Source organism: Numenius arquata, chromosome 7, assembly GCF_964106895.1.
Source record: "Numenius arquata chromosome 7, bNumArq3.hap1.1, whole genome shotgun sequence".
NCBI classification, from domain to species: Eukaryota; Metazoa; Chordata; class Aves; order Charadriiformes; family Scolopacidae; genus Numenius; species Numenius arquata.
In genome coordinates, this window is record NC_133582.1 from 2,377,663 (window position 1) to 2,404,202 (window position 26,540).

A 26,540-nucleotide genomic window follows, 5' to 3' on the forward strand; every position below is an offset into this window, starting at 1 on the left:
ATCTGCTCTTCTTCAAAGACTTTGTTCAGGCTGGTCATGTCTCCCCTGTGCCATTCCAGCAGCAATATGTCAGCGTACTTTGTCCCATGCACATTTTGCTATAGTTTCCACCGTTGATACGACCCTTCAGTCCTTCCTTTCCATTTGTCCATCTACCAGCAAATCATTCTACCTCTGTTACCTATTGTGCTCTCCAAAACTTTACTTTTTCTGTCTTTTGGTCGTGCCACTTACCCCTTTCATCGTGTTATCATGGAACTGATAACCATTGCTGTGATTTATTTATTTATTTCTACTTTTCCTCTTCCTTCTCCACAAGCAGCCAAGCAGCTGCAGTAGTTTTTGGCTGCTTTCAGCTTACCCTTAAAAAAAACAAACATGTCTGTTCTCAATTTGTTTGGAAGCTCCTCCTGGAGACAGAGATAATCTTCACTTCTTTTTCAAGGCTAACACTTGTCTAAAGCATTTCCAGCTTTCTTTCCACGTGGTCCATGCACTGCCATGGCTTTGCAGCTCTCTACAGCAGACTGGACCAGGAGGTCTGCTCCCGGCTCGTTTTGCAGCTGTGGAGAATTTACTCTTATTTACTCAGCATGTTCCCTGTAACCCTTGCTGCCACCAGGGAAGATTTTGATTATTTACACAAAAATTACCCGATTCATGTAACTCCCTGGGGAGTGTTGGGTTTTTTTTTCTTTCTGCGCGTTCACTTTATATAGACAAGTGCTTCCAGCAATCTGGAGGTCTGTGGTTTGATGTCCTTTAGGAGACCATGATGTGTTAAAAACACAGAACCTGGGCTATTTGCCTGGCAGCTGAACGTGTTGTGTATCCAATGGTTTTGGAAACCAAAGCAGGCCAAAAAAAAAAAAAAAAAAAAATCAGGATATTCAGGCATCTTCTACAGTGACCAGTGTGGCTGGGGCACAGTCACAGGAGGTGTAGCATCATCCCCACTCAAAGCAGACAGACATATTTCCCTAGAAAACATATATTTGTAGTAGCGCTTCTGCAGGAGATAGTTCTGAAAGCAGGACAGATAAAATAAAGGGGTTAACGTTATTTAAATAAAATAAAAAATTGCTCCCTGAGTAAATGAGCTACTTGGATTGTTTGTAAATATACAGATAGTTTTTAGACTGCAGAGACCCTCACAGCAGCTTCATTTCACCTTTGGAAAAGTATCTATCTTGCACATTTTGGACCACTATCAATAATGAACAATACTTGGTAAAAAAAAAAAAAAAAAATCAAACAAGCTGGGAAACAATGTGGTATTGATACCATGAGACAGTGCGGTATCCAAACATAGATTCACAGATTGTAAATCCCCCTGATCCGTCTGCAGAATCAAAAACCTGAATAGACTTCAAAGACTCTAAACACTTTAGCTAGTCATTTAACAGACTTCTTACAAATTTAATGAAAAACATAATTTACCACAATTACAGTTTAATTACTTCACCCTCAGCATACTTTCTTATATGATGGCTATCAGATCTAATTATTTCCTTTCCATTTGAGTTTAATAAAAAAAAAAAAAAAGCAATAGGGCCAATGTAATTGCTAGAGTAAATCCAGCTACAGTGAAGTAACACAGCTGAGCTTTTATGATGCATCTACTGGGGCACCACCATCTTAAATTGGGGAAATTTTTACTTTGGAAGAAATCCAGATGTTTTAGTGGAAATAAGACCCACTCAAATACCTCTACATTTTCACCGCAAAGCTTCAATGCGACAGATCTAAATCTCCATTTAAACCAATGAACACTTGTGGACTGCAATTGGAATGGAAAGCAGAAGCAACACAGTGCATAGCTCAGGACCCGAAAATAAAGCTGACCTGGCTCTTACAACCCTGTGACAAAAATTTAAATCACAACTAGCGGAAAACAATCTAATCATAGAATCATAGAATCGTCCTCAAATGTCTCAGTCATACAGCGTCTTGATAAAATTGCTGGTCAGGAATTTTCTGCCAGGTCTCTTTTTACCATTGGAGCTGCTCAAACTTTCTGATATTTTCACTAGAATAATAATTAAAAAAAAAAAAAAGAAAAGAAAATAAGAAAAAAAAAGAAAAAATGGATTTTAAACTACAGGACTGTGAATCTGCATCTGATTTGATGCTGTGATTCCTCAAGGTGCTTTGGTATTCCCTCTGGTCCCTGGCTTAGAAATCACCTCTGATCCAGCAGTGCCCCACGTCCTGCAGCTGCAGATGCACTGGCAGAGACACGGTCTCCAATGGTCACCTGAATTACACCTTTCTGGAGACAAGGCAGCAACAAAGATGCAAATTAACAATGAAATTTCCAGACAAGAAGCATTTTCAAAGAAGCCCTAGGAAGGCAACAGGAACAGTATTAAGCTCAAAAATGACAGCGTGAACTGTTCTGTTTTGTGACTGTCTTGACTGTGTTTTCATAGAAAAATACCAAACAGAAACTTTCACTATTTCCTAATCTTCTTTTTCTTCCCTGCTGAAATACTGGCATTTTCTATCAGAGCCAAAACCTAGTTTTGATTCTCCAGCAGTCATCAGTAAGTCTGGCAAAGAAGATCTTGCTTGCAGCACAAAAGTCTTCACAGTGACGATATCCCTAACTGACAGGGCCAAAGGACTTTGGGTTTGGGTTGGGTTTTTTCCCCCTTGTCTTCAGAAAATTGATTTCACATTCTTAAACTCATTTGGTGCTTCTGCAGATAGAGACGTATTAGTTGTCTTTGCTCCAAACCCCATTCCCATTTTTCCTCTTGCTTATGTTGCCTTTCTAGTCTGACCCACACAGCTTCATGCCATCCTTGCAAAGTTTTCCCCACTGCTTAGTGGAGTTTGTAAAGATTTGCAAAGATCAAGCTCATTTGGTCTCCAAGCTCAAGGAATGCCTTTTTCTTTCCATTATGCAGTACAATCTCTTTGCATTCTTCAACAGTCTTTACAACATTATTTAACCAGTCCATTATCCAGAACATAAGGTTACTTAGTCATCATTCTCAAACACTCTAAGCGTGGCTCAACACCAGGAGGATGAAAAAGCTGCATGAATCTTTAATCTCTGCCTTACAACTCATTTGTCACCCTTTCATTCTTTCTTCTCTTTTAAGTTAAGACCATTGCTCCGTGTACTCTTAATCAAGCAGCAAACAAGTATGACACACTTGGCATCAGTTTCACTTGAAAAATATCTGCTTCACATTGGCTTTTCTATACAGAAATTAAAGGGTCACCTGGTCTTTAATAAAACTGCCGTCAGCTCATCAATCTGTTAAATTTGAGGTTAATCATCACTTATTTACTTCAAACGAGAGCGGAAGCCGGATTTTTAAAAAACACTCGGCAGCACTCCCCTCCTTGTCCGTATTGAAATCTATCAGCTTCTGCTGATGACTTCTATGAGCTTAAAAAGCCACTTTAGAAATCCCATTCTCTGGGCTTTACAGCAGAGGTTAATGGCTAAAGAGCGTCTTCATAGGATGACCGGGGTCATTTCAGTAATCACAACTCTGAAGCTTATAGTCAATTTCTTTCTATACGAAAGTGTTGATATCCTCTCAAAAAGGCTTTCAGATTATTTCCCGAATTTCTCCATGCACTGCAGAATCAAGAGAAATATGACAGTATGAACCCTTCTGTTGTTCATTTAAACAATATTTTGAGCAGTCTACAGCTTTGATACCTCAACAATTTCTGTTTCAGCCCTTGTTACTGAGAAAAGTGTCTGCAAAAAGGAGTCAAAGTATTTTGATAACTCTTTTGTCATCAGATATGGCTCAAAACTTTCCATCTGCCACAGCATTGTCCTTAAGATAAGTATTATGTGAGAATCAGAAGACATGGGACACGCACATTTAACATATTTAACACATTTGACGTATCTAATTTTGTCTCTCAAAATCACATCCTTCCTTTTACCCCTAGGTAGTCTTACTCATAATGGCCAGCCTTCAGAAACTGAAGTTATTTAGGCCTATTAAGGTGTCCTGGGACTAGCTTAAATATCAGGACATTTTTCCAAAACACTTTTTAGAGTCTTTTTACCTGCCTTTTGGTGTAAAAACCATTTGGATAAATATATCCAAGATTTTTGTCTTACAAACTGAAAAATCAGTTGTTTGGAAAAAAAAATAATAATCTGAGATCTTTATCTTGGTGCAAAAAAACAGAACCTGAAAATTTAGTAAAACAAATACCATTAAAAGTTGTATAAAAATAAGTGGAAATATGACATCACACAATTTCCAGAACATCTCTAATCTGTTACAGATCTTCATTTTTCCTTCCTCTAAGTGAAAAAATATTAGACATTCCAGACCGAGTTTCATAATGACATTCCATTCTAACCCCCCATCCCTGACAAAAAAATGTTTCCAAATAGAAAACCCAGCTCTTACTTCATTCACACACATAAATATCATAGATGTGATTGATTCTCTCCCAGGTGAAGATGCAACAGGATTTCATCACTGCCATCCCCAAGGCTTTTTCCAGGGATGAAACAGCATTTGAGTCCAACTCAGATTCTCCTTGTCCAGGAATTGGCCTGGGTTACCTGGGGAAAAAGGCAACTTGATCCATTGCCACTGGTTCCTTCATTAACCTCCATAAATCATAGAACTGTAGAATGGTTTGAGTTGGAAGGGACCTTAAAGATCATCCAGTCCCACCCCCTGCCCTGGGCAGGGACACCTCCCACCAGACCAGGTTGCTCCAAGCCCCATCCAGCCTGGCCTTGAACCCCTCCAGGGATGGGGCAGCCACAGCTTCTCTGGGCAACCTGGGCCAGGGTCTCACCACCCTCACAGCAAAGAATTTCTTCCTGACGTCTCATCTAAATCTCCCCTCTTTCAGTTTAAAAATATTACCTCTCATCCTATCGTTCCACTCCTTGATAAAGAGTCCCCTCCCCATCTCTCCTGTAGCCCCTTTAAGGGACTGGAATCTTAACATTTACACCTGGCTTATTTTCCTGCCAGGAGAGCCTTGGCAACGCCAGCACTTCCAGGGCATTCCTGCCAGCTGGGCTTTCCTGACAACATTCATTAGTAGATAATTTGCTGGTTGCTCTGAAGGACCATGTAGTCTTCTGTGGTTTAAAGATCTCTAACATACACCTGTTGTGGCTAATTGAATCCTACTAATCCTTGCTGCAGTTACTTCCATTAAAGGATGCTTGCAGCCTTTTAAAGGAACAATTAAAACACATCCTTTTTCCACTTGCAGATTAACAAAACCAGCCAGTTTTTTATCCAGCTACGTCCAGTCTCACATGCTGGAATCACACAGGCCTTTTTCTCGCTTTGAGGCTTCCAGAAGGTTTTTTTTGATTTATTTTGTTTTGGCTGCCACTGTTCATTATTTAAGATTGAGCTTCAGAATTACAGTGTTCCAGCTTCCCCGTCCGAGTGCTGAATGTTTATGTCCTTTATGTGCAGTGCAAACTGTATTCTCAGTGATGTTTCATAGCATTTTTATTCGAGAACCACCACACCTTTGGGAAAAAATAAAGAAATTTTAGCAGTGCCTTTGGTTGATGTCCGTTCATTATATAAATTAGGCTAGACTTTGAATATTTTTTTCATGCCATTTGGTGGTTTTGTTACATTGGTAGAAATCTGTGTGTTGGATTTTTTGCAGTTATTCCACTGGCCACTTCCCAATACTGCATGGATCCACGGAGGTTTCCCTGAATATGGATTGAGGAGTTTTCATCTGACATAGATGAACTGTAAACCAGGCATAGCTACCCTTGCCAATGCCAATGTTAGGCCTAAGAAAAACAAGCCCTTTCTGATTTTTGAAGACATCAAAGTGGGTCTGTGTCAAAGCCCCTCCTACTTAAGAATATATTTTAATTTCTTTTTATGAAGCCACTAATGCCTGATGCAGCTGAAGCTCCCCCACTGCCTCCAGAGAAGAGGATTTCAGCCTCAGAAATAGAGATTTTCTTTCTTTCCTTTTTTTTTTTTATTTTATTATTGCAGAGCTTAAAAAGTTGATTTGTGTGTGCAACCTGGTTTAAACGTAACCATTACTATAAGACATTTTTTTTCATCTGCCTTCCTACCAGTCATAGCTGTCCCCAAAATAGTTTTTACAAAGCCTGCACTTATCAACCAAATCCAGAGAGAAGCACTCCGGGTTACATATCGAAGATATAAAAACTGACATGGAAAGCTGTACTTTGGCATGGAAAAATAAGCGTGCTGGAGAGGTCTGAAGGTGAAAGAACCTTTTTGACCCATTTAAGGTTTTATATTTCACTGGAATCTCTCCAAGCATCAGGGACAGCTGTGTCCAGCTGCATGGCAGGATTAGACCACACTTTTACTGCTGGCTCCAGTAGGAGACTCCAAGGTGGGAATGGTTTGGGAAGGGAAATTCAAAAGGCTACTTGTGGTCCAGTCTCTTCTATGTCCATATGTGTCCGGGAATGCCTACATTTGCGTGCGGTGAGTGTTTCCCCTCATCTCTCCTACCTACCACATGGACTGGGGGAGCAGGTTGAGCTTCCTCGGAGAAGAGCAGGGCTCAGTTCTTGCCCTGACATGGAAATCCTGACCACTGCTCCTCAGGGCTCTGGTGAGTAATACTGGTGGGTTGTTTTTTTTCTGATGAGTGATAGTTTAATAAATTTATGGCAGTGCCATGTATTTTAGTGGTCCCACATTTCCCAGCTTCTGCCATTTCCTCTCTCCCAAAGTCACTTTCAGGCTTGGGAAAGGAATTAATTGCAATCCTTCTGTTAGGAGAGCAACAGTGCTTGCCAGATTCACTCAAATTCTGCTACTTCCACCAAAAAACAGCCTCAAAAGGACCAAGCAGCAAAGAATCTCTGCTCTTGGAAACTCCATCACCTGCTCACATGCTACTGCAAACAAACATCAAGGCAGATGATGCTGCCAGAATTGAGAAGTTGTACTTTTCCATCATAGCTGAAGAACTTCACCTTGGTGCTAGGGAAAATGTAAGAACCTCAGGGCGAATGGAGAAGAAAAGGGGTCAGAAGGGGGAAAAGTGTTAAGGAGGAGAAATTCAGCTGCAATGGAGTAAAAATTGAAAATAAGTAAAAATAAATTCCTGCCTTTGACAAGCGAGCCTGAGCTGAGGAAATCGTTGCTCTGACATGCCATCTTCACTGCTGCCTGCTGTCAAAACTGCAAAATTCAAGAAATTATTTGCCTTCATAAGGAGACAGCGAAATTACATTTTGGGTTTGTTTCCATCTATAACTCAAAATAATAGGCCTGTCAGGCAAGGAGACGCTTGAAGTTCGCTTTTGCTTCCTTTCTTTTTCTTCTTCACTCCTGTCTCTTACCCGCGAGATTCGACTGCAAACCCTTTCGTGCCGGGCTGTGGGGGCACACGTGTTGGGCAGTCTGTTTTGAGTCCCAGGGAAACAATAATCAATTTGCTACTCAAAGAAGTGAGTGAAATACCGATTTCTGTCACAAATAGCACCAGAAGTTGAGGGAGAGCTGCTTCTGCAAAGATATGGGATACCATGAGGTAAAAATTTCTCGGGCTCCACACGAGAGATTGAACAATTATGCTGAGTAACTTGTGAAAGATTCAGGATAGTAATGTAATCCTTTACAAATTTTTCCCGAAAAAAACCTCTTTCTTATTGACGGTCTTTTGTTTATGATGAGATTCAGAGGACTTTGTCTCCCCTTTTTAGCTTTTAATGCTGAGACGTTTGCTCTGTCTTTCACATTCTCATTTCTTTCAGTCCTTTTGCTGCCTTCTTTTACATTATGTTCATAGCGTGACCCTTCTGTGAAGTTTCCCACTTACCACAGAGAAAAAAAATAAGCCAACCTCAGACCCTGAGCGGAGAGTCCTGGTTAAAGAAGCCGGGCTTTCCCTCCCTGGTGGGGACACTGCTTTGGTGCAGACCACTGGGGTGGTAGGAAGCAACAGCCATCAGTCTTCACCGCTCCTCGGCCAGGCAAGAGGCAGGTCTTTCTGCTTCTCAAACTGTGTTTTCCCACCATGGAAGCAATCAAATAGACATGTGTGTGCTATACCTGCACTTCCCCAGATGTTACAAGGGCCCATCAGCATTTATTTTCCCTGTGAGTACCAGACAAGTAAGTTGTGCTCCAGGAATTTTTTTTTTTTTTTCCTCTTTTTGCCTCTAGACTGTCACTCGATGTTTTTCCACCTCCACACTTAGGATTTCACACTTGTGTGTGACAAAGCCTTTCTCTGAGAATGACTAAATCACCTGATCTCCGTGGCAACTTGCCTTATGGGACCGCTAATTAACTGACATCTGGGTTTTATAGAGAACTGGCACAAATTATATTTCTTTCCTAGAAAAAATAGTATCTCCCAAGCCATCCTTTTGCCAGAAAAGGCTGCAAACTCTTCAATTTAATCTTCCATGCAGCCTCTCCATTATGTTCAACTGGAGACGGATGAAGTGCTTCTAAGACACAGTACTGGTAACTTTTCTTGACCAGAAATCAAGGGAAAAAACCCATACTTATATTTTGTAATGCAGCTCATGGTGTTCTCAGCAAGGGACCAATCCAGACCTCGTTACCAGTTACCTACACCCTGTAGCTGTATTTTCCAAATTAAATACCATGTCCCTTCTATGAGGTAGCCTCCAACAGAGAAAACAATGAGCCTCAGACCTTCATTAAGCACTGTGGGGCTAAACACTGCTTTTTCTTCCTCAGCTCCTAATGTGAGGCAGCTGTCTGGCAGAGAGAGCAGGAGAAACTGGATGAAAAGAAGCCAAAACTGTTTGCTGCCATTCCAGCCACTCCTAAAGGACAGCTTTAATGGGCAAATGAAACGGCGAGTTTGAACACAAGCCTGGTTTAGTCCTTTGTTTAAAATTAATGCATTTAGTGATATGCCAAGACTGTTCATAACAGCATTTTTTCATTGTTAAAAAAAAAAAAAAAGAGTACAAAGAAACAGAAACCTGTAAACACTCCTAATATTTCTCTTTGCCCGAGCTGTCCTGATGCTATTTCTTCGGCAGCTGTTTTTCACAAGCTCTCAGATCTGTCTTTTCTCAACTGGGAAGTCAATCTCAGACCCACATTTGAGTCAGATCTGGAAATGCTGTGGGAGTTCCAAAGAGTGTGAAAACACCTGTTCGGATCCGGAAAACAGTCTGAAAAGCACCTGTCTGTGGGCATCGGACATTGTAAAATCCATGATTCCAGAGCACTTCAACATCAATTAAAAGTCCTTTTGTCTGTGTCAACTGAACTTGGCTGTTCAACAAATTGCTCGAATTTTCTTGGGAAAATTTCTGTCATTCTCTGCACTTTCAATGGTCACATATAGATGTGAAAGAATCATCTTTAATTAAAGTTGTGTTTACTTCTGATCTAAGATGCCACAGTCCATGAACAGTCATTTCATCATCCCACACAGTAGTTATAAAATTCTTTACTTTTTACAGAAATTCCTGCAATAATTTTAAGATGTATCCTTTACATTTTTTTTTGAGAATTGTGACTTATAAGACCTTATTTCAAAAAAATATTTATTTTAACTATATCCTGGCATTTTTTGTCCTTCCGTTTTTGGTCAGTATCTGCATCCTTTCCACCCTCACACGAAGTATGGTAATAATAATATTTCATTCAGCTTTTGTACGAGGGGTCACATTTGCAGTATCTTCAATGTACCTCATTTTCACTCAGAATAAGATAAACTGCTCAGTAATTTCATGAGCATCTTGCCTGTTATCTTCTTTCTTCTGAGAGGACTCTATATTTTTCTGTGTGAGAGGACTGTATATTTCTCCTTGTGACTTTGAGGAAGATATAAAGTTCCTAAGGATGGTTGCATGGTTTTTCTTGGCAGCTGCTCAACACAAATGGCAGAAAAAACACACACACAAACAAATGCGTACATTATTTTCAATAATACTATTTACTTCTTTTAGTTTTCTTATACCATCACTGCCTTCTATGTTGCCAAAAAAGAGAAAAGAATAGAATACACTATCTGTGTTGACTTCACTAGAAAGCAGCATTTTATAACAGATGCACAGTGCCAGTAGGAAAATTGCACCTTAACTCGTGTAATCCCATGAACTCCTCCCTCAGCCATAAAATTTTATAGGAATAAAAGGCTAAGATGGTGATTAAGAAACCCAAGAAACTATGATTCTGATCTTGGAGAATCCAAAGATTAACAGAGATAGTAAGCACCATAACAGCCAGGTTGCCATAGCCCTTTTGAAAGGAGAAGGTGAAACATCTTCTGTGCACAGGGTGGATGAGAACACAGAGAAGAGCCAGTGAGGACATGACTCTCCTAAAAAAAAAAAAAAAAAAAAAAATTAGAAGACTCTGAAAGTCTTCAGAATAGTGGCAACAGAGCTGGAATTGTCCTAGATCTCTAAGGGAAAGACGATTGGTCACTTTTACAGAAGGAGGGAGAGAGGAAACCTCGTTGCCAGCTGAGCTCACAAAATGTGGAGGTTCCTATAGGAGGAACCGGATGGTTTTATAGAAGAGTTAAGACTCCTGAGTAAATTATCCCACGTGGAGAGCATTTAGAATCTTTTATTTAAGACTAGATTGCAATGGGAACACAGAAATCTTACAATGAGAAACAGTCCAGAGTCCTGAGTTAGATTTAAAATAAGAAGGAGCGTGGGACAGAACCCGGCCAGGAAGCAGGTCCTCAGACCAAGAACGGAATGTGGGTACCTCAGCCCCACACGAAAAGTTGAGCATAAAGAAAAACCTCGGCAGAAAAAATAAGCAAAGAGCATGAGATGACCAGTGCAATTTTGGAGGATTTCAGAGTTGAGAAGCGATAATGTGATATGATAGACTGCGCAGGAGGGGGGTGGCCTTGTTGACCCCACATGGAAGCTGAGACCAAAACCCTCACACTCTTCCTGGTCTGTTCAAAGAAAGACAGCAACGTCCATTGCTGCATATTTGGCACCTTTTGGAAGCAAATTCTCAGCAGGCAAACTACTGAATAAACATCTCATAAAAGAAAATATCCTTCCGTACATTGTTTCAATGAAAATATTTATTCTGAAGGAATGTTTCTTTAATCTAAAACAAATTAAAGCTGTTAAATCTTCCTGCACAAGTTGTCACAAAAACAGCACAAATCCTTTATCAAGTTTTCATTAGCACAGAAAGCACAGCAAGAACCCTAACTCTCTATCCATCTGGTATTGAAACAAATATCTATACATATATATATATATTCAAAAAATCGGCTGACTTTAGTACTCCCCATAGCCTTAATTTTCAGACTGTTGCTTCAAACACTAGCAGGCAGGATGACACAACCTTCACATAAAAGAGAAATATCACCCCTTTTGTGTACATTTTCCTGTTCTTTACCTTACTCTGTCTGTAGACAACATGAAATATAAGAGTGAAACCGGTCTTCTGCAGTTAGAGCAGCAACATCGTCAGTAGGTTTAGGTTGCTAAATCTGAAAGATGAAGGACCACCAAGGTGTTTGAAAGCCATGTTCTGCTGTGGGGGGATGTCAGGAGGGCAATCTCAGCCTGAGCCATGTATGGTTATAAGGCACTTCTCATCATCTCATATAGATTGCAAAGGACAAGGCTAGTCTTCAGATAGTCTTCAAACTCAGAATCTTAGAATCACTGAGACTGGAAGAGACCTCTGGGGATCGCCCAGTCCAACACCCCTGCTCAGAGCAGAGCTGCCCAGAGCAGGATGTCCAGGGCTGCACCCAGACCAATTTCAAGTATCTCCAAGCACGTAGACTCCACAATCTCTCTGGGCAACCTCTGTCATTGTTTGACCACCCTGACAACAAAAACTTCTGAAAAAAGGGGCACAAAATATCCTTCCAGTATTCATTACACAGATGTTTATTGCAAACTACTGAAGCTTTTGAAATTACATAAATATATGCTGATAAATTCTGGTTGTCTCTGGTATAGGATGTAACCAAAGGTGTTTTAATGTGGGCATAAGATTTGCAAATCATGGTAGCTGATCCTGGACTTTGTCTGTTTTAACAGCCTTCTTGAACACATCAATTACAATAAGTTTGTCCAGAGAAAAACTTTTTAGCGTGGGAGCTGAAGTGGGAGAGAAAAAAATTTAAAATTTTAGCACACTGCTACAAAAAGTTGTAGGTATTTTTCCATGAGGCCTTGGTGTCCACACTCCTGTTGCTGCCAGTGGTGACCTTATTTTGATTGCCCAAAGGCAGGTGCTAATGCTATTTGAGATGCCCTGAGCATGCCCATGAGCATAGATCACGTAATCACAGAATGATATGGGTTTGGAAGGGACCTCTGGAGATCATCTAGTCCAACCCCCTGCCAGAGCAGGGTCACCCAGAGCAGGTTTCAAAGGAACATGTCCAGGTGGGGTTTGAATGTCTCCAGACACGGAGACTCCACCACCTCTCTGGGTAGCCTGTTCCAGGGCCCTGCCACCCTCGAAGTCAAGAAGTTCCTCCTCATGTTTAGATCTGGTAGATGAAGACTCTATAGAAGACCTACACCCTTTCAGAGAGCAATGGAGAGTACTTAGGACACCCTGGAGCATCTCAGGTGGCACCAGGTACTGAGATTTGGGTGACTGAACCCCACCCACAACTTCCACTACCCACGGAGCACACCACAAACACTGGCATTTTCTCTTCAAAGCAGAAATGTTTTTCTTCCTTTTAGTATCAGAGCCAACAGATAGGATAGCAAAAGGACAGCCAAGTACATTGTTTTCCTTAGGCTTCCCAAGCTGGCTCTCAAACCTGTACAATTTATACTTCTTCTCCACTCCCACTTTTAAATGTTTCAAAATGTCTCTATTAAAGCTCTTAAGGGAAAATATTTTGGTGTTCGTAATTAACAAGACAAATGTTGTATCTTTCAAATTAAATATAAAGTGGAAACCATGGCTGTAGTGGCTTTGGTTTTTTTTGCATGAATATTGCAGCTCCAATTTTGTCAGATCTACCTGAAATTCTACTTCTTCCCTCCTTGTTTAGTAGTCAGCCAAGGTCTAAGGATTATATCTGAGTCTAGTTTAACACCAGTTCCAAAGGGGATAAAATCTAGTTTGCTAGGAAGAGGAAAAACTCAGATGAACAATAGAAATTCATACATCTATTTCAAAAAACTGAACTCACTTGCCTCCATATGTTATTTTGTATTGAGAAATTTAAATGGAAATATTGCGTGTAAGGGCTGATGTAGATAAATTATTTGTGTGCTCAGCAAGCCCATGAAGACTAAGGAAAATAAATTCAATACGAGTATGAATAAAATGCACGATGTAAGCGGTAGGTATTGATGTAAAACAGTTTGGTGCTCACTCAAGTGTTTCTGTTACTAAGAGTCAGCACAGAGAATACATTTCTTTCCTTCCACTGCAGCTCAGCAACAGAATGGAAATTAAACCTGTGTGGAGTATTAGAGATGCATGTCACTGATAGATTTTGGAAAGCAGGAGATAATGAGAGACAGCCCCATTTTAGAAAACTCTTGGATGTGCTGAAAGGTTAAAATGATGGTGGCTCAAAAATGGTTTTAAAATGGCTCTAAGGTTCTCAGTACTGGAGGTTATACACTCACATGACGGGTTTTTAGGGCAGACTTAATATTTAGTATCAAACAGTTCAACAAAGAAATTTCTTTGCAGCTTCTATTTTCCAAAATTCCTCTTTTCCAGCACATTTAGAAGTACCATGGCCTGCCATGCTCTGGGGACCATCTCCTGCCTCAGATCCTGTGCCAGGGGAAACGCCACTGTGGGAGGAATACGAAGAGTTGCCACCTGCCCTCACCTTTGGCAGCAAGGCTGTAGTGATACAGTGCAGCACATAGGCACCTCTCTCCTTCCCTGCTCAGAAAGGGATGGTGGTCCAGCAAGGCCCAGCACCAGGAACTGCAGATCAGGTAAAGATGTTGCAGCATGATAAAGACGGGGCAACCATCAAAGAGGAAAGCAGGACCTAACACAAAGTGGTGAACAAATCAATTTGATGTTGTTTTCTTCCTTCTTATTTTCTTAGAATCATAGAATCGTAGAATTGCCCAGGTTGGAAGGGACCTTTCAGATCATCTAGCCCAACCATCAACCCAACACTGACAAAACCATCACTAAACCTTAGCTCTAAGCACTATGTCTACCCATCTTTTAAATACCTCCAGGGATGGTGCCTCAACCACTTCCCTGGGCAGCCTGTTCCAAGGCTTGATAACCCTTTCAGTGTAAAATTTTTCCTAATATCCAATCTGAACCTCCCCTGGAGCAACTTGAGGCCATTTCCTCTTGTCCCATCACCTGTTCCTTGGGAGAAGAGACCAAGAGACCGACCCCACCTCTCTACAACCTCCTTTCAGGGAGTTGTGCAGAGCGAGAAGGTCTCCCCTCAGCCTCCTTTTCTTCCAGGCCCTTCTTTCTAACTTGTGCTTCTCCAGAGCAAAATCATACATCAATCCCTTCTCCCCGCGCCCTCTAATCTACTGATTAAATTTTCACTCAACAGAAAAAAAAAAAAAAAAAGTAAGAGAAGGAAATTAAGATGTATCCGACCTGAGATCACTTTTTACAAAAATTGCTATGGCATTCCAAATAGAATTCCATTGCATTCTATTTAGTCAAAGAAAAGGTAGTATTTTCATCAGTTTTCTGGTCATTAGTTTAATTCCTTTGTGCTTAACCTAGGAATTTCTTTTCCGAACTGCTCTGCTAGTAAAATAAATGCCGGTAAGGAATGACAGGATAGTTTAACGGAACGTCTTTCCATAGGGCATATTGCTGATTGCGGTTACGTTACCCTGATACGGCAGGGCACCAGATCTTAAGAGAGGAGAGTTTTAATTAAGTAGGAGAGAGCACTTATTCCCCGCTAGAGACAAACCTGACAGAAAGGTTTGTCGTTTCGATTGGGGCCAAGTTTCCGGTGCAGAGAGAGCCCTTTAAGCCAATGCCGTCTCCTTAGCGAGTAACTGAAACACGCTCGGGTGCGATGCTGGGAGCAAATGTCACGAAAAAGATTTTCTGGGCAGAGCCAAGCAGCCCTGCTTCTGATCGGTGGTTCAGACAGGGTCGCTCACACAAAAGGGAACATGAGCGTTACGCTGCTGAATGGAGCGACGTGTCGGCGCAGCCCTTCGCTTCCGATGCAGTAGCAGAGGAGAGCACACGGACCTCAGCCAAAGCTCTACAGGCTCACAGGTAGATCCAGTCCCTGCTACAGTCTGCTCACTGGGTTTTTTTTCTCTGCAGATAGCTTTTCTGAGCGTACCAGGTTTGATGTATTACTATATCTCATTTTAAACTTAAAGTCACGCTCTATGGCTTTGGTATTGCTATTTAAATACAACACAGAAAGTGGAAATTTCATGGAATTGTAGAATGGTTTGGGTTGGAAGGGGCCTTAAAGATCATCGAGTTCCAACCCCCTGCCCTGGGCAGGGACACCTCCCACCAGACCAGGTTGCTCCAAGCCCCATCCAGCCTGGCCTTGAACCCCTCCAGGGATGGGGCAGCCACAGCTTCTCTGGGCAACCTGGGCCAGGGTCTCACCACCCTCACAGCAAAGAATTTCTTCCCGAGATCTAACCTAAATCTCTCCTCTTTCAGTTTAAAACCTTTACCCCTCGTCCTATGGCTCCCCTCCCTGATCAAGAGTCCCTCCCCATCTCTCCTGAAGCCCCTTTAGGGACTGGAAGGGGCTCTAAGGTCTCCTTGAAGCCTTCTCTTCTCCAGGCTGAACCCCCCCAACTCTCTCAGCCTGTCTTCACAGCAGAGGGGCTCCAGCCCTCTGAAAGGTGTGTGGTTGGGTGGGAGGAGGATGCATTGATGTCGTGGCCGTGCAGCCATACAGCAGAGGGGCTCCAGCCCTCGCAGCATCTCTGTGGCCTCCTCTGGGCCCACTCCAACAGGTCCATGTCCTTCCTGTGCTGAGGTTTCCAGAGGTGGATGCAGTACCAGCTTGGATTCGATGGTTGCTTGAATCCTTTCACTCAGTTATTGCAGAATAACCAGTTTCCCTTACCTCTTTGCCTGCAACGACAAGGAAGCTGTAGCAAAGGGGATGATCAGCATCTCCTCATGTTATGCAGGTGCCCGCAGGTGCAGCAGCAGCCCTCCAGCAGCGCTTACTGCCTAGCCAGCAGTTATCCCCTTTTAAAACAATATTATGACATTATGGAGAGATACACTGAAAGCGGCCAGCGCAATTTTATGCAAGCATACACGCACAAGTAATTCTATCTCATAACAAGAGGGTAATAGAAATAGTTCCACCTGTCGCCATGAAAGCTTAGACTAGTTATAGCCCTGGTGCCACCAGCTCCTGCATTTTAACTGCGGTATAATTGTGACGTTAAATAACAAGGACCTTGTAAGTGATATCACAGGTGTCACCATTAGGAAAAGGATTCATAACAGTGTAACTCTATTGTGACATGATAAAAGAGATTTTTTTTTTTTTGTCTTACAAGGAAGAACTATAAATATAGAAGGCTGTCCTGATGAATTATTCCATTTGAGGGCTCACCGTGTTCTGCAAAGAACTTACTTTAAACTGCCAGTCTTCAGATTTTGCGCACACTTTATTTTAACTGTTTAAAACATGTAAAAGCAAACGTAGCATAAGCTTTAAGCTACAATTTACAATAAAGTCAACTTCCTCTAACTATGCATTGAGTTCCTGAAGCTGGTTCCAGTATGATGGATGTTTCTCTCAATTCCTGTTAAATTTTATTCGTGTTATACTGGGGAAGAAGAAAAATAGAATGTAATTTGTTTCGCAGCATAAACTTTATGGATGTTGGAATTTAACAGAGGACAGAACTGAGTGGAACTTCAGGAATATGGTCTGATACCCTCTGTCTGCTGAGCTCACTGTCAATGATGGAAACAGCATCCCTTTTGTGTAACAAATCAATTCTGAGAAAAAATAAAACCACAGTATATTTCTTTTGTGGTATCTTCATAGAAATCCTCACTGAGTTTTCATTGTGATATTGTGTTCACATCCACTTTTTTTGGCTGTTTATTGGAAACAACCATTATTACCACACTACAGAAGTCAAAGCAGAGCCTCATATATTAAATTAAGGGTAATGGGTAATGAACAACAGCATTCCCCAGTAATTAAATTAGCATACAAACCCCTTTGTCTCATCTGTCAGGCACTCCTTTGGAAAAGCCCAAATTGTAGACTCTGATTTAATGTAGTCCAGAAGCTGGATGCAGCAGCGCTGAGACCTGACTTCTCATTCATCAAATGTCAAGAGCTCAAGTGGAAGTTTGCAATCTACAGAGATTTCACCTGCTGGGGTGTTGGGTAATTAATAATAAGTGCTGACAGCTGAGGTGAATTGATTTGGATCCATGTTATGGTTTTTATAGGAAGCACTGGTTGGAATCTCGGAAAACATGAGAGATTTTCTAGGTCATGCCTAATGAAGTTGTCCATTAATCTAACAGCAAAAAAAATCAGGTGTCATTTAAAAAACAAATAAGTAAATTTTGGCAAATTCAGAAGGATTAGTAAAACTATTCATTATCTGGAATGAGTTAGAGGGAATCATAGGCAACCTGAGTGTATAGACAATGCAGAGAATTCAGATTTTTCCCGAGATCTGGGAGAGCTACACAGTCTTAAAGTGGAAGCAACCTTTTGTCTACTGGCGAAATCCCAGAGTGCTGAAATTGAAACCATTTTTGACATAGATACAGAATCACAGAAGAATGAAAACGGGGCTAAAAAAGGTATAGAATAATCTACAAAGATGAGAGATGTTATCTAATAAGAGGAGAGAAAAATATGCTTTTGGTATAATAACAATAATAATCATTTCAGTGTATTATTTATCCAACAAATACCTCTCTGGTATGTAAATTCCAGCATGGAAAATAAGACATTTGAGCTGGAACTCAGACTGTACAGAACCTTTCTTGACATCTCTACCGTGCAAAAGCTTTTCTTTAGTAAATGGCTCACATTAAGAAGGCATATGTATCATGACTAAGTAATGCTTCAGTAATGGAAGCAGAGTAAGCAGTAAGTAGATTTAATGGCATGAAATTAATCGATGGAAAATTTGGTCTGGTTACAAAAGAAAATTCCTCCTGGGAGATTAATTTATAGCTGTTCATCTTTTTGTCCCTCCAAATTAGCTGTAACAGATGTGTTTCTTGAGGAACAAACCAAATCAGTTAAATCATTAGTAAATCTATCCCATTAAACTATGTGGAACTGTTGGAAAATTATCTAGATGCTTTAGATCTTTTTCAGAGTGCTGTATATCATTGAACAAAACAAGCCTGAAATTTCACTGAAGTTATTAGTAAATTCGGTTGCTTTACTGTGATATATAAAATCATAAGCTTTAAACAAACACTGGCCACGAACACTGAGCTTTAAGAGCAACAAAACAACAACACGTGTTCATCCATGAATTATTTTTTTCTTCCAAAAGAAGTTGAAAAGCCTTCAGTAAAATTGAGTGAAAGGAGATGTTTAAAATAAGGCTTAAATATATGAAAAACAAAATAAGAAAATACCTGAGAAAAAGTACTAGTGGCATAATTATGTATTTCAATGTGGTATCTAATTTATATGTTGCTGTATGCACTCCTGATGTCAAAACAGAAAAAAATAAGCTTACAAATATTCATACAACTGCCTTCCAGTAGGGAAAATGCAATTAAACATGTTTCTTCAACCGCTGGCTACAAGGAATAGCAGCAACGATTTGATTTTAAATTCCCCCAGCCTTGCCTAGGAAGCATAAAGATCTCCCTTTTTACAGTGATGTGTGCCCACATGTGCCGGCTAAAATTCAGCCCAAAGGAAGCTTCAGAATGTTATTGGGAGAAAGACGTGGAGGTTCTGACTCCTGGAAACAGGAGATATAATATCTTTAAAAAAAATCTCATAAGGAAAGAGGAATTATAAACGAATTGGAAGCCTAATGTCCTGGAGTAAAATGCAGTGTGCTTCATAACTGCAACAGAAATGTCCATGCTGCACTCTACCTGCTCTGATAAATCACAGGCTCAGCTTGTCCCTTCCCAACAGCTGGACAAAGCATTAAACCAGGAAGGGCATGGTATTATTTTCTTTTATTTTTTTTAAGTTGTAAATTTTGAATAATTTAGTTACCCACGGAAGAAGCGAAGATTCAGTCTGGGGATTGGGGAGGGGTTTATGGGCAAAGAAATATTCTTGGTTCTGCCATAAAGAACATGTATTACTATTTCAGGTGTATTGCAAGACAGTCCTTTCTCTTGGGTGTTAAAGGAGGCAGAAATTTTCTTAAGGAAAGAGGCTGGGGCCAAGGCCAGAGTCTTGTAGTGAAATGTCCGGGCTGGTTGTTTACCAAGACATGGTGTTGGTATGTAAATATATATATAGATATATACATGCCTATTGATACGGACTAAGGGTAAGAAGTTTCAGGAGCAGATCTACAGGATAATTTAAATGACACTTTAATGTAAGAATACAGCTTCTCCATAGGGAGAGCTGGGGGGTCCTGTGGCTGATAAAATGGACCTAGAGAACGGTATCTCGGGTATAAATTCCTGTGGGCCACACGTTTTAGCTGTAACACAAAATTCCAGGTTTTTTTAGAGAGACACGGCTTCCTACAAATGGCTCATTAGGACAGGGCTTTTTGTCCTTGCTGTTCCAGAATGTCAAGCAGAGGAATTAATTAGCAGAAAGCCTTTAAGTTAGATGACTATTTCTCCAGGAGAAACTCTGGGGAAAGTTAGGTCCCTATTGTCAGTGCATCACGGAGTCTTTGTTGTGTGGGCTTCAGATGGAGGCTTTAACTGTTATGAAGTGTGAGGGGTTTATGCTAATTAATTTGTAGAAAAGGTCAAGTCCATGCTAATAACCAAACTGAACTGGTGCCTCCGCGCAAAGGCCACTGGAAAGGAATATGATTATACATTATTTTAATGTAGGGACCATCAGCTTCACTGTGGCTTTGCCTCTCCTCATCAGTGTTTCTGCGAGAGCTGCATTTTGCAGAGCTGCAAGAGTCTGAGAAACTGAGGAACACCTCTGCTGGGAAATAATATCGGAAGACTGTTTTATATAGTCATGTCATTGCCACAATATTTTTTTGCATTACATTCATAAGACTGTCTTTAAAACATGCAATGCGTTGTGTCCTCTGCAGGTATCCTACTGGGCCAGCACATTCGGGAACCTGCAGCATTCTAAACCGTCTAAATTTTAACTAGATAAATATAAACTTTTTGTCATGGAAAACTGCGGGGGGGGAGGAAGTGGGGGACAACTACTGTTGTATGAAAAAGCAATTTCGTTCGTGCCAGTAATCTTTTGAAATCCCATTCCTATTATTTGTGATGCTTGTGTTTGAATAAAGTCTTTATCTTTCTCAGTACAGCTCTTACATAGATGGAATTATTTATTTTCCTATAAAAAAAATGCCTATTTCCACCAACACTATCTGTAATTCAGCCTGATTTCCTTTGCTGGGTTAGTTTTGCTGGAAACCCAGGGAACCAGATACTCCTTCAAGTGTAGAAAGGCAGAAGAAAATATTTCTAAGAGATAGCTGGGCCCTTTGACAGAGTAGTAAAATGTTTGTCAACTTTCAACTATGAGCAAATGGACCCTGGAGAGACCTGTCGGGAAAGGATTCCACACAGTAGGCCCATAGTCTTCTCCTGGCTTGGACTGAATGCAAATAACCATACCTAATGTCAAGGCCGTGTAGATAAAGGAGAACTTTCATGTTCCCTTTGGGTTTTGGTGCAGTGAGCGCAACCTAGGGCTGCACTTGGTTTATTCTTCCTCTTTGTTTAGATCTGCAAATGCCCACTGATGGAGGTCAACTGGAATGTCAGAAACAAGAGTGCAGGATAGCGTTCCCACTAATAAGAGCAGATGTTTTGCAGAAAACTTAAAACAAGAGCTGAAAGTAAGTACAAGAAATAGTTAAGCTGCAACTAAATCCTAAATTCAGAGGAAAATACTCCTGTTATTCCTCTATGAAAGTGTTCTTTGTCTTGAAGCCGGTAAATTCTGGACTAGTAAGGGATTTATGGCTCAACGAAAAACCTGATAATCTTCAACTGCAGTGAATCTAGATAACGAGCATGAGGGTGAGGGCCAGGATACCAGGACTCTGCAACCCTCCTCCTGAGTGACAGAAAGACTCTGATTCACTGGCTTAAAGCTGTCAAGAAGAAAGTGATGGATCTAAGCTTATGTCCAATACCTCCTTAATACCCAACATGGAGTAAGAAAGTTGCATTTGCTGTCACTTGAGGAATTTCCTGCCTTTGTGGGAGGCTGTTGCTCTGGGAGGAAGCCCTGCTCCATGCAATGGCAGATGAAGAAAGAGGTAGAAGCCAGGAAAAGATCTGTCCCTGACTTTGAAAAGTGGCGTGTGAAGAAATGATCAGGCAGCTCTTCTTTCAGTGTTTCCCATATGAAAAGGAAAGAGAGTAAGTGTTTATTGTAAATGTGTTGTTAACATTGAGCACAAGCCACTTGCAGATTCAAGCGCTTAAGTCCTGCCTAATTGTGCATGAGCTCCTTAAGCCCAGAATAGATGGGGTCAGAGTGTTTACTAGGCTGCTCTCTGCGGTCCATTTCCACCCGAGATTTTTCTTGTCTCCTAAAAGGTCTGTTCCCTGGACTTGTCTAGTAGTACATCATCCTACCATGACTCCTTCACAGATGCCATTTTAGGAGCCTGAAGACACAGCAGATCAGGAAAGCCGGACTGTGCTTGTTCATTGCCGTGACCACACCAGAATTACCCACGTGGCCCTGGCATTTAGCAGAAGGAAGATGTCAGTGGTCGGTCCCCTCAGATCCTGTATGATCCCAAAGACCTTCATCTCAAGAAAGAGGCAGTTATGGCCTGTATGGATTTGGCCAATTTTAATGTTTGCATCAGTGTTCAAAATTGAGCTGTAATATAACGTTCACCAGAGAAAGCGTTTTCACGCGGAGGCATGAACACAGGGTCACAAACAGATCACTCAGAATACTTTTATCCACCGTTGATGCAAATAGTTATTAATTAGCAAGCCCAGAACAGAAAATGGCATCTGGTTTAGCAAAGAGATATTTGAATCTCAAGAGAAAAAGTATTTATTGTGCTTCAGAGCAAACTCTAGACTATCGTCAGGTAAACAGGAAATAAATTTTGCTCCTGGAAGAAAGATGAAATCTGTCCAGAATTGATAAAGGACTTCAAGGGGGACATTCTAACAAGCTGGACCAGTATGGAGTCCTCACTAATGAATGGAATTTGAAACATGAGGCAAGCACAAAAAAAAAAAAAGAGCTTCTGACAGCCATCTCATCGGAGAGAGCCTACAGCAGGTCAGCTGGGTAAGGAAGATAGAGATACCTTTCTAATTTAGTCTTACTTTAAGTAGATTAAAGCAGGTTTTTCTTGCGTTTCTTCATCTGTGTCTTTTTTAAACATCTGTGACTGTTGTGTAAAATGTAAAAAAAACCCAAAATATTCTTGAACTTGGCTTGAGCAAGGAGTGACTTTGAGGTACCTGGATGGTGGCAAGGCACCTTGCCACTAGGAATATCGCTGGTGGTGCAAATCTATACAGCTGGTTCCAGGATTCCCTCCCAAGTGTCTCAGCCTCCCGTCATCTGTCCTTTATGGCACCCAAAGGGTAGCAGAGGAGCATCCGTGAGAGGGAGAACTATTTTTCATTCCCTGGAATGGCTCAGGATATGAAGGATACTTGAAGATATTCTTTTTCCTGGTTTAACTAGCGGATCCCTGAGAACACACTCTGACCATGTAAATCTGGTAAAATATTTCAAAATTAGTTACAGCATCACAATTTTAACAAGCAGCTCAGGCTTGTTTGGGGTTTTCTCTCAGTAGGATTATAAAACCTGTTTTTTAAAAATATCACTATCTAAGCTTGAATTGCTTTCCCAAATCCCAAACCTGAATTATTTTAGACAATCAGCAATCATCTGCCTGGACGCTTTTCAAACTACAGTCCACATGGGCCCCATTATCTCTCCACACTGGGGAGAACGAAGCTGCCCTTGAACTTTCACAACGCACAGTTTTGCTTCAGACAAACCAAAACTGTTTTCCCTTTTTTTTTGTGTACTTGTTTAAGTCTGTTTTCTGTACAGCTGTCAAATTGGTAGCGTCAGGTGACCTGCTGAGCTAGTATGGATTTGGACCCATACGACTGTTCTTTGGATAAAACAAAATCTCATGGTTAGGGTGAGTTCTCTCTATGTAAGAAAAAATGTGTTATTTTGGGTTGATTACTGTAATTTAATTCCATGGGTAATGGAGGATGAGGCTATTATGGATTACCACAGCTCTTTCATAGCCACCACAGCACAAACACTTTTTTTCCCTTTTGTTGAAATAGTGTTTTGCTGACTCCAAAGACAGGCTTATTTTAAATTTGCTGGTATCTGTAACAACCGTAATCTGTATTTGATGCACATGGATGGTGATCACAATTGTTTTAAAGCAGTGGTGCAGAATCATTCTCTATTACTTGCTGTCAGGAAAATCTATATTACCCCTTTTCTGTAAGGCTCTCGTTCTCATCTGTCATCTCTAAGTAGTTCAAAATGGGCATTGGCTGCAGCCCACAGAGAGTTAATGTAAAAAGTAAGTTGAAGCTTCTGCAACTTTCAGAAATCTTCTTGCTCTCCCTATTATAATATCGCTTCCTTTTTTAAAAGCTCTAATGTCAGCTCTTAGTTCAGCAGATAAGAATTGAACTGCCGATTCCTTCAGGAGAGGTGAACATTAATTTCGGCTTCATAAGGAGCAGCTCTTTGGCTGCTTTAAAAAATGCTGTGCAAGTAGCAAAGAATCTTCATCTACTGGTCTCAAAAATCTACCAGGCACTTTCTTCTGTAATTACCAAGAAAATTCTCTGGCTGCTCCTGGTTTTGCCTGAATAAGGACGATGCTGAAGAGAAAATAGAGCTGAAAGCGATAGGAAGCCAGGAAGGGGGTCAGCTGAAAGAGAAATGCCCTTACGCCAGCTCATTTTTCTTAATGTGTAACAGAGAGTGGCTTTACCACGAGCTAATAATGGCCCTCATTTATTTTCTTCATTTGTACATTGAAGCAGTGAAAGAGACCTAGAAAGGCGCTGTACTCAAAGAGCGTGTGTCCACAGATGGCTCAGCACCTCCCGTTTGTCTGACAAGAAAAGATACCATTGCCTAATGTAAATAATTTGTTTACTGCTGACAAAGCATTAAGACCAGCACTGGCTGGCTAGGTGGGACACTGCAGAAGCAATATTATGCGATTAAAAAGAAGCTGAGTTAACCAAAATTTCACATGACACAAGAAGCAGCTTTATAGAGTCAATTTTTAGGACAGACTATTACAGAGCCCCATTTGTGGATTTATACTCATGAGCTACCTGAAGCCATAGTTTTATTTCTTTAAAAGAAAGATGACCGATGCATGCAATATTCATAAACAGTGGCAGGAGTTATGGTTTGGTAGTTTGACCACTACTGTAATGATACTTTTTCTGTTTTGTTCTCCAATCTGATTCTATAATTGCATTTGTCTTTTGACTGCCATCATAGAACCATAGAATGGTTTGGGTTGGAAGGGACCTCCTAATTCTGTTCTTCATGATAGTTTGCTCGATACAGTAGTCAAGCTTTATAGCCAAGTAGTCAGGTTTTAATGTGGTACATCTCCTGCCTCTGAGAGGAAGTTTTTGCCTGAGAGAAGTAAAAGCAGTACCACCGCAGAGGGAAGAAAACCACAGCTCTCGTCTCTCTGGAGTGAAATCTCCGCTGTCTCAGCAAATGAGCAAAAGACAGGAGGCAACGCTGTCACGCAGACCGTTTAAGAGTGGAAGAGAAGTCCAAAACTTATCCTGCTCCAAACTCATCTTAAAAAAGCAGATAATAGTCAGCGGGAGAAACTGAAGTTGATCTGGCTCTAAGAGAACTCAAATGATCACAGAATCACAGAATATTTTTGGTTGGATGGGACCTTTGAGATCATCAAGTCCAACCAACAAAAAAACCAAACCAAAACAAAACAAAAAAACCCCCACCAAAACCAAAAAAAAAAACCCCAAAAGAATCCCAGAACACCAAAACTAAACCAAACCAAACGCCCACAACCACACACCAGCCCACCCACAAACAGACACAACCCAACGATCTCGGGCACTAGAGCATGCCCTGAAGTGCCATGGCTACACACTTCTTAAATACCTCCAGGGATGGTGACTCCACCACCTCCCTGGGCAGGCTGTTCCAGTGCCTGACCATTCTCTCAGTAAAGTCATTCTTCCTCATATCTAATCTAAACCTGCCCTGCCGCAACTTCAGACCATGACGCAAGACTTTGGAAAATAATCCTTGTCTTATTTGATCAGCTTGACAATGCAATGTCTGAAATAAATTGCCTAAGTTAAGAGAAGAAACAGAAGAGTTGAAAGTGGGGAACTGATTTAATGGAGAAGTAAATCTCTGAGCTAGATTTGTGATGGATTAATTTCTTTGTTTAAAAAAGGAAAGTCTCCGGAGAGTCAAATGTGAGAGTTTACAAAACAGGGTAATTTAGAAAATGGGGAGTTTCCCATCTCTCAGCTTAAAGAAGTTAGTAAAAAGATCATTTTTGTCCTCTGTTTATACAAAGAATTTTTAAATCTATAATATCTATAAAATATAAAATAACCATACTATGCAGAAAATCTTTGTAGCAAGAACAGTGAAAGCAACAGTTTTAACAAAGTCAGCCACAGCCAAAATTGCCATATTAAATAAAGAATATTGCAGAATTATTGAAGAAATTACCTTATTACCCTACGACTGTTAGACCTAAATGACCCAGCTGGTGCACGTGCCTTGGGGACCTGAAGCTGGCAGCACCCTGGGTGCTTCCAACCCTTCCCTGGTAGGGAAATTTATATGGTGTTCATCAAGTGTGAAGACTAGATTAGCCATTGCAAAGGAATTGCAGAGCAGCTTCTGAAGGAAGATCTCGGTTTCCTAAGCATCGTGTGTCCATGTCCTTCAAAAGAGACATCATCAAGGGACAATGTTTCGGTATGGTTCAAGCTACTTCTAACTCTGATTTTTTTTTCTCTTGGGAAAAAAGAGAAGGAAAAAAGTTCAGTTTCTGTATAAAACACAATCTACACATCATAAATTGGATTTTCCAGCAAGAAGCCAGTGGATAAATTGTAATGTCTTTTGAGTATGTGTTGTAACAAGCATCATGAATTTGAGAGCCTGAACTGAAAAATGTAGAGTTGATAATATTACAGTTGTAAGAAAATGGTCAAATATCTTTTGTTTGACAGTGTCTGGCTGATCAAAACCAGATCACTGCACTTGATGAATTATCTTTATAACTACTGTTTTTTCACCTGAAGTGGACTAGTGGCCCCTCCAGCATTTGAAGACAGTTCTTATCTACAGTGGCCAACTGTAGGGGCTTATTAATGAATGGATCGGATCTACTGAACCTGTTATGTCAAATCTGCAGCTTCAAGACTTCAGCAGGCTTGAAGCTGGTATAAATTTAACCCACCAAA